This window comes from Triticum dicoccoides, chromosome 5B, assembly GCF_002162155.2.
Source record: "Triticum dicoccoides isolate Atlit2015 ecotype Zavitan chromosome 5B, WEW_v2.0, whole genome shotgun sequence".
In the NCBI taxonomy this organism is placed as follows: Eukaryota; Viridiplantae; Streptophyta; class Magnoliopsida; order Poales; family Poaceae; genus Triticum; species Triticum dicoccoides.
Window position 1 is genome coordinate 6,219,248 of NC_041389.1, and position 7,354 is coordinate 6,226,601.

The following is a 7,354-nucleotide window of genomic DNA, read 5'->3' on the forward strand; positions in this document are numbered from 1 at the left end:
GAACAAAATGGCAGCCCTTTTCAGGATAAGGCCGGGTGTCGCTGCAGAGCACCCGGCGTATAGGCAACACATGTCAGCAACAAGTAAGGCCAACTTCGGACGTTCCTGCAGCGGCGTTGGTGTTTGCCGAGAGACGGTTGGGTTTTGGCTTACATGTCTACTGTGCGTGTGTCTGTCGCTCGGTTTACTCCCGATACTGTTAGTGTGGGCTGGCCGTCAGTTGCTTTATTTTGCCATGAATCGTCGTTTTCGCATTGGCATATCTATACGCCGAGCCCCCTGACAAAAGACACATGGCTTACGTTCGTATGCTGACGAACTATAAGCCGAGTGTGTGACGCCAAGTGTCACACACAACATGCAGTTCACCAAGGTGACCAAGCACGGAGAAAGAGATGTCACTTCTCTCTATTAGCTAGCTAACACAATATGAAACACCTAAATTAACCCTCCAAACCCTTAAACCTCTCCCCTTAAAAAAAACCCAGCGCCTGTGAGCTGCTGACGCGTGGCTGCCTTTTAGTCCCGGTTGGTGTTACCAACTGAGACTAAAGGTCCTCCTGCCTAGGCGCCCCACAGCGGCCATGTGGAGCCCCTTCTGTCCCGGTTCGTAAGCAAACCAGGACTAAAGGTTTTGGTCTTTAGTCCCGTTTGATTTGTCCCGGTTCCAGAACCGGGACTAAAGGCCCTCTGGAACAGGGACTAGTACCCTGTTTTCTACTAGTGAACATAGTGCGCCGAGTGCCACACTTGGCGTACAGCTGTATGCCGGGTGGGACACTCGCCCTAATGGCCACAATCTTTTGGGGGTGGGCAAACAAAATGGCAGCCCTTTTCAGGATAAGGCCGAGTGTCGCTGCAGAGCACCCGACGTGTAGGCAACACATGTCACCAACAAATAAGGCCAACTTCGGACGTTCCTGCAGCGGCGTTGGTGTTTGCCGAGAGATGGTTGGGGCTTGGCTTACATGTCTGACTGACAAAACCATACATTGGTTTAAGCCTGACTGACCTAAATGAACAAAGAAAAGGACAAATTCCATGTCCGTTTAGGTTTGCCCTTATTGGTCACAAGATGTCTTGCGCATATGTAAAAAAAACCTAGCCGCAACGACTCCTCCCCCTTCCTCCTAGTCTCACCACCGCCAGACCTAGCAAAGACTGGGCTGCCATGAGGAAGGTGGCGGCGGGGCACCGATTCCCCTCCTATGGTGGCCCGGGCGATAGAGGAGCTGCGGACAAAGGCGGTGACAGCCGTGGGATGGGCAAAGCACGGCGATCTAGATGGCCTAGGGCTGCGGGCGCTCGACGCGTGGCGGCGGTGTGGCCTAGGCAGTCCCCTACTCAGAGGCTTGGATCTAGAGATCCTGTCATGAGTCGGGCATCCAGGTTGTGGCTCTGCCCGTCTGGCGGTGCCTCAGCGATGGTCGCTCTGTCCCGCGCTACTGTGTTGGTGGTGGTCGGCTAGGTGGTTGCGGCGGACCTGTCTTCAGATCTGTCCAGTGGCGAGTTTCGAGCGGCAAGACTACCAGTGAAAACTGAACCTCGACCCTGGTCATGGTGAATAATGGCGGCGTTACCTAGGTGAGAGGTCTGGGTATTCGGCTAGGACTATCTGCATCCATTCATCAAGTGGATAGGAGTAACGACGACAGATGTTGCTAAGATGACAGCTTCAAACATAATGATGTATTTTTTTATAAGGTCTTTGTGAATAATAATAAATAAAATGATTGTATACATCGTTAAGATGCAGAGGCTGGGGATCGACCTGGTTTTAAGAAATAAGAAATGTAAGAGAGGCAATCAAATCAACGCGTAGAACCGGCAAAAAAGAAAAGGAAACGCGTAGAACATAAAAGCAAAGTTGAGAAACCTTTATCTGAAAAAAAAAATCAATTTGAGAGATATATGGGGAGGGGGGGGCGTACGAAACTGCTTTGTGAGACAAGGAGGGGACGTGATGAGACCGGGACGACCCCTGCTGCCCCCATGTGAAAGTGAAACCAAGAAACGACTCGTCTCGTCCCCGTCAAAATCTCTCCCTAATTTAATTTTTTTTAATAATAAAGCACGGATTGGGTCTTCGGGTTCACCGTCGCGGCAGTCTTGCAAACAAGTCCTTGTGCTTTTTGCTAATTGAACCCGCAGTCCCTTTGTAAGTGAATCTAAGAAAACGTTTCGTTTTTACAAAACAATCCCTACGTTTGTAAGAAATTCAGCCCGCAATCCTCTGTTTCATCTTATCTAGACTCCCCTCTCGAGCGACGGCGGAGCACGGGCAGGTGAGGGGCGGCGCCCTTGTCGCGACCTCCGACCCACCTCGCCGCCGGCCCTCCCCCTCCTCTTCTCCCACCTTGCATGTCTGCACCTCGCCGCGCCCTGCATCTGAGTCCCCGTTGTGTACGAGTAGAAGGCGGCGAGCCGGCAACACCCGTAGTGCTGGGGTGGCGATGCCGCCGCGGCGCTAGATGCGGGAGGCCCGTGAGCTGCGGCGCCAGTGCGGCCGCTCCAGGTGGCCGACCTTGTGGCCGTGGAGATGCACGTTGGGCTCGCCTCTGAGGGCGCGGGAGCAGCTCGGTGTGCTATGCCACCCGCACGGCTACTACAGGTGGCCGACATCGTGTCCGTGGAGATGCACGCAGGGCTCGCCTCCGAGTGCGCGGGAGCAAGGTCGAGATGGTCATCAACTATGGCGATTCTCTCCTGCCAAGCTAACTTCTGTTCCTTTAATTTGCCTTGCCTAATTCGTTTGACTCGAGCCATTCCTTTAAGTTTACCTTTTATCACCCCAGGTCCAATCCTTCCCCGTTCAGATCTGGAAGTCCGGCCTTAGCCCGGGTAGCTCTCGTGGAAGGGATACACCACGAGCCCTGATTTGATCTGGCGATAGCGGCATCACAAAATTCATGTAGCTCTGGCAGTGGCATGACCATAACCACAGTCCGGAGGATTAGCTACTTCTACTTGCTGTCTACTGATTCCTCTCCCAAGTATTAGCAGAGGTAGTCGCTCCGGACGATCAGGAGAAAGGAGCTGAGGTCCACACACATAATGACATTGCTCTTTATATATATAAAAAGAGTGACATTTCTGAATCTTTTTATGTGATAATTAGGTCCGTAGCTGTGCATTGCTTACCTCCTTTTCTTTTTGTAGTTGTGCATTGCTTATCTAACATTATGTAGTTGTATAACTGATGTAACAGATTACAAACTAGAGGTGGGGCTACCGAGGTTGGGAGGAGGACTGGTGAAACTCAACTGTAACGTTTGCGCGGATGAGCAGCATGATTTAGATAGCCAAGATGGGGGAGGTTCTTAAGAGTCGAGGATGACGATTAGAGGTACTCTATGGAGTATGAGAAGGATGGGGAGATGGAGAGAGTCCTCAAGAAGACTGCGCTGATTGGGAAGTTAGAGGTAGAAGAAAATGCTCAGAGGACAACAACTGAATAAAATTCGTTTTGAACTGCTTTTGCATACCCCTTGTGGGTAATTTCTACTACATTGAAGTTCTGCATCATATCCGTTGTCTTTGCGTATACATGATTGTGGGAACTTGCGAGACTGGTTCACGTTGCATTGGTTTCTTAATTAGCTTTTCATTGTTAATATTTGCCATAGGCCTGATTTATTATGTAATGTTTGATCTTCCTGCCCAGCTCATGCTTTTAGCTCTCCCTTCTCTGATGTGTAATCCTTATCTGCAGGGTGTTTCTATTTTTTCTGCCTTCTAGCATAAACAGAGGTATGGTGCGGTTAGACTTCAACTATATTTATCCTATATAGTATATTTGACATTTAAGTAATTCAACCTTTCCAGATTTCTCAATATCACGCCTAGAGCTTATAATCCTTTCTTTGAACATCCATAGCCAGACTTTGAAACTGTTGGACATACATAAATTAAACTAGCTGCCTGTAGTACAAGTACTATATAGAATTGTATGTATGTGGTTCCTTTGTTCTGTGGCAAAAGGGTTCAAGGCTAGCATTTTTTTTAACATATAGCACATTCATATAAAATTTTCTTGCAATTCACTATGAAATCCATATTCATTTGGCAGTTTTTCTGTAACAATATAAATGATCTTTCAGTCGCAATACCAGTATTTAGAACTAAATCTGATGGGACTAAATTGCTAACAAATCCATGTTGTATAACTTGACACACATGCAGATTCGGAAGGCCCAACACTCTCTCCTTCCTGTTGCTTGAGGTTAGGTTTCCATGGCGCTTGACCAAGACGAAGAGCTGTGCTGGGACAGCAATGTAGTCAGTTCATGGTCATAGGTCTGCGATCACTATAATTTAGAATAAGTCTCTCCAATTTATTAATTTGAGTTCAATATATCAGGTTAGCTTTATCCCATGGTGAGTTCATATATAAACTGAAGGTTGGAAATTCACAACACATCAGCGAGCTACCGAATGTCGCTCTAAATTTCTACATGACACCGAACTTCAAACAGAACGACTCCATGGTTGATGATGTGCTCTTAGATTATTAGTTTCTTGGAAACGGTGATATGCTCTGCGTCCATTAGATTAAGGTTAGAAGGTGTATCAATCCATTTAGACACAGTTTCTATTTCTTAGCCTCTATGTGTTTGTAATATTATTGTTTTGGAAAAGGATCATTTTATTAAGGCAACAAGCCAACACCAAATAAGAAAACCTGGCCGCTACATGTTACTACTCTAAACTGAAAAGGTTATAAATCGAGCGACTTGACCGGAGCTCTATCTTAAAGATTTGATCATAATAGAGTTTGGCAGGTTCCCCCGCAAAGAAAAAAAAACAGAGTTTGGCAGGTTAGGTGAGACACGTCATTAGATTTGTTATGAGCATTGTGATATCCTAGGTTAGACAGGTAAGCAAATTAATCAAAATTTTCATTTAACATGAAGTAGAAACAGATACATGTAATTGTCAATATCAGCGTGCCGGTGAAGAAACTCAGTCATTGCCAAAGTACTATTCTCTCATGCTAAAGCTTAAAAAACTGCATGCACAATTTGTTTGTTTCAGCACAAGAAGTTCAAACTTAATATACCTATCGCATCTCATGGTGTATGATTAACTTGCTCTTTGTTGTTTCTATTGCCAAAATTTATTATTCATGGTTGGTTATTGCCGTTTTAATACAATCATCCTTTTCAAATATATTTGGATTATATTAGGAAACTGCAGCTATGTGTTTGTGAGTTAGAGCTCCTAACAGACTGCTTTTGCTTCCTTACTTGCTTCCATTTTAACTTTAGATCGTTATTAAGATGGACCTCCGAGCCATAGAGTCCATAAGGAAGTGTTGAAATACTTGCAGATCATGCAAGTTAAGAGTGGCTTTAATTCTTTTGAGTGGACATAAAGAAGTATGTTTTTTTCTTCTCCCGTTGCAACGCACGGGCATTTGTGCTAGTCAAAAGGAAAAAAGAAAAAAAGAGAGCTAGCCGTCTCGTCTGACCGTAAAAGCGTAGAGAGACCGCGCATGGCACATTCCTGTTCCTGCCCATGGTGCGGCATAGCTGAAGAGTGAGGACTGGTGGTGGAGGCGGCGCCGGGCGAGGGAAAAAGGCGATAAAGGCAAGCCGCGTCTGAAGGCTCCGGCGGGGGCGCCTACCCCGCATACACTTGGAAGTTGGAGAGGATTTGGCCGCTGCATCTGCTGCTGCATACAGCTCCGCGATCCCCACTCACGCAGCAGGTTAGCGATCTATCCCCCCTACATTTGTATTGTGGCGCCACTGTAGGCACATCCAAATCTCCACTAGCATCTGGAAATCCATAGAAAATAGATACTAGTAGATCTGCACAACTGGTGACACCAGATTTGCCGCTGCCTTCTTTGGGTTTCATGCCGTTTCGACTTATGGCATTTTTCTAAGGAGACATGATGTGTGAGGCGATAAATCGTTTTGTTTCAATTTTCTTCTTTAGAAGAAAATTTCTATGGCAATCCCGTTAATGTAAGAGTAGATAAGAGCTCGATTTCGCATTACACAGGCTAGCTCAGGGAGTTCAGATCCATATACATACAAGAGGCCATTAGCAGGAGGAAGCCTACTAGATCTACTGCTATCCAGCTCTGGTTGTGCAGGGTTGGGAGACTCACCTAGCTTGTCATCGACTTCGGAGGCTAGGCAGAGAGGAGAGGAGAGGGGAGGAGCCGGTATCAGAGGAGTTGGAGGGCGCTGCTTCCTGCTTGAGGTTTCAGGTTGGTTACCCGATTCTTGATATCACATATGGCACTGAGGGTCAGATAATGCAAGGACCACGGAATGTTAAACTATTTCTTCTCGCAACGATTATATTTTCTTTGTCATCATTGGAACATTTGTTTTCTTCCATTTAATGATAACGGAAATATAATTTTCACACTTCCCTTTTGTGTATGTGCAGAAGGTCCAAGCCAACTGATATGCCATGACTGCAGAAAAGCGTATACCGTTACATGACTTGCGTGAGATTACAAATGGATTCTCAGTGGACTCAAGAATAGGACAGGGTGGATATGGAGATGTTTACAAGGTACGGCTTATTACTTGACATTTTGTGTTTCAAATTGTACCAGCACTAACAACAAACGACAAACTTATAAACAAATAACTGTGTACGATGCTTATGCCAAGCACAGGGGGTTTACACTACAGGAAACAGCTAGTTTGCCGTCAGTAGGCATCTTTGCCGTCAGCTTTTCGTCGGGCCAGACGGCAAAGAGCACATTTGCCGTCAGCTGCTGACGGCAAAGAATGACTAACGGCAAAAATGTACTTTGCCGTCTGCGTTTTTTATTGCAAACGGCAAAGAGTCTTTGCCGTCTGTCTTTTTGTTTTACAGACGGCAAAATATATATTTTGCCGTCTGTAATAAAAAATACAGACGGCAAAGACTTTGCCGTCTGTATTTTTTATTACAGACAGCAAAGTATGCCGTTTGCCGTCTGTAAGAATCTTTGCCGTCTCTTTTTTTATTGGCAGACGGCAAACTGGACCCTTTGCCGTCTGTGTTTTTTTACAGACGGCAAAGAAGAAGCACAGCACACGGATTGATCTCCCGGATCGATGACATGGCAATATCTCAGCCGCACCAGCCCATAACGCACGGACCCATCCCACCCCTCCTGTCGGACGCACTTATCCACCCATGATGCACGCACCCCCGCACATCGCACACGCCCTGTCCTTCTCGTTCTCCCTCCTCTCTCCTCGTCCCCTCTTCGTCCCAAGCAGTCGCGCGGAGCCGGCCTCGGCCCTCCCCATCGCCCGAGCAGCCGCCGCCGGCCCCGGCCCTCCCCCATCGCCCTGGGCAGCCGCCGCCGGCCCCGGCCCTCCCCCATCGCCCTGAGCAG

The 7,354-nt window shown here is 47.1% G+C and overlaps 1 long non-coding RNA gene across 1 annotated transcript; it reads left to right on the plus strand.

Annotated features, from left to right (window-relative positions):
* The first annotated feature begins 2,282 nt into the window (after positions 1–2,282).
* Positions 2,283–7,187, plus strand: LOC119306992. The gene is made up of 7 exons (XR_005149103.1): positions 2,283–2,673; positions 2,796–3,118; positions 3,209–3,422; positions 3,713–3,750; positions 4,183–5,710; positions 6,010–6,220; positions 6,406–7,187. It is a non-coding gene; the product is annotated as an uncharacterized LOC119306992 (long non-coding RNA).
* Positions 7,188–7,354: the final 167 nt, after the last annotated feature.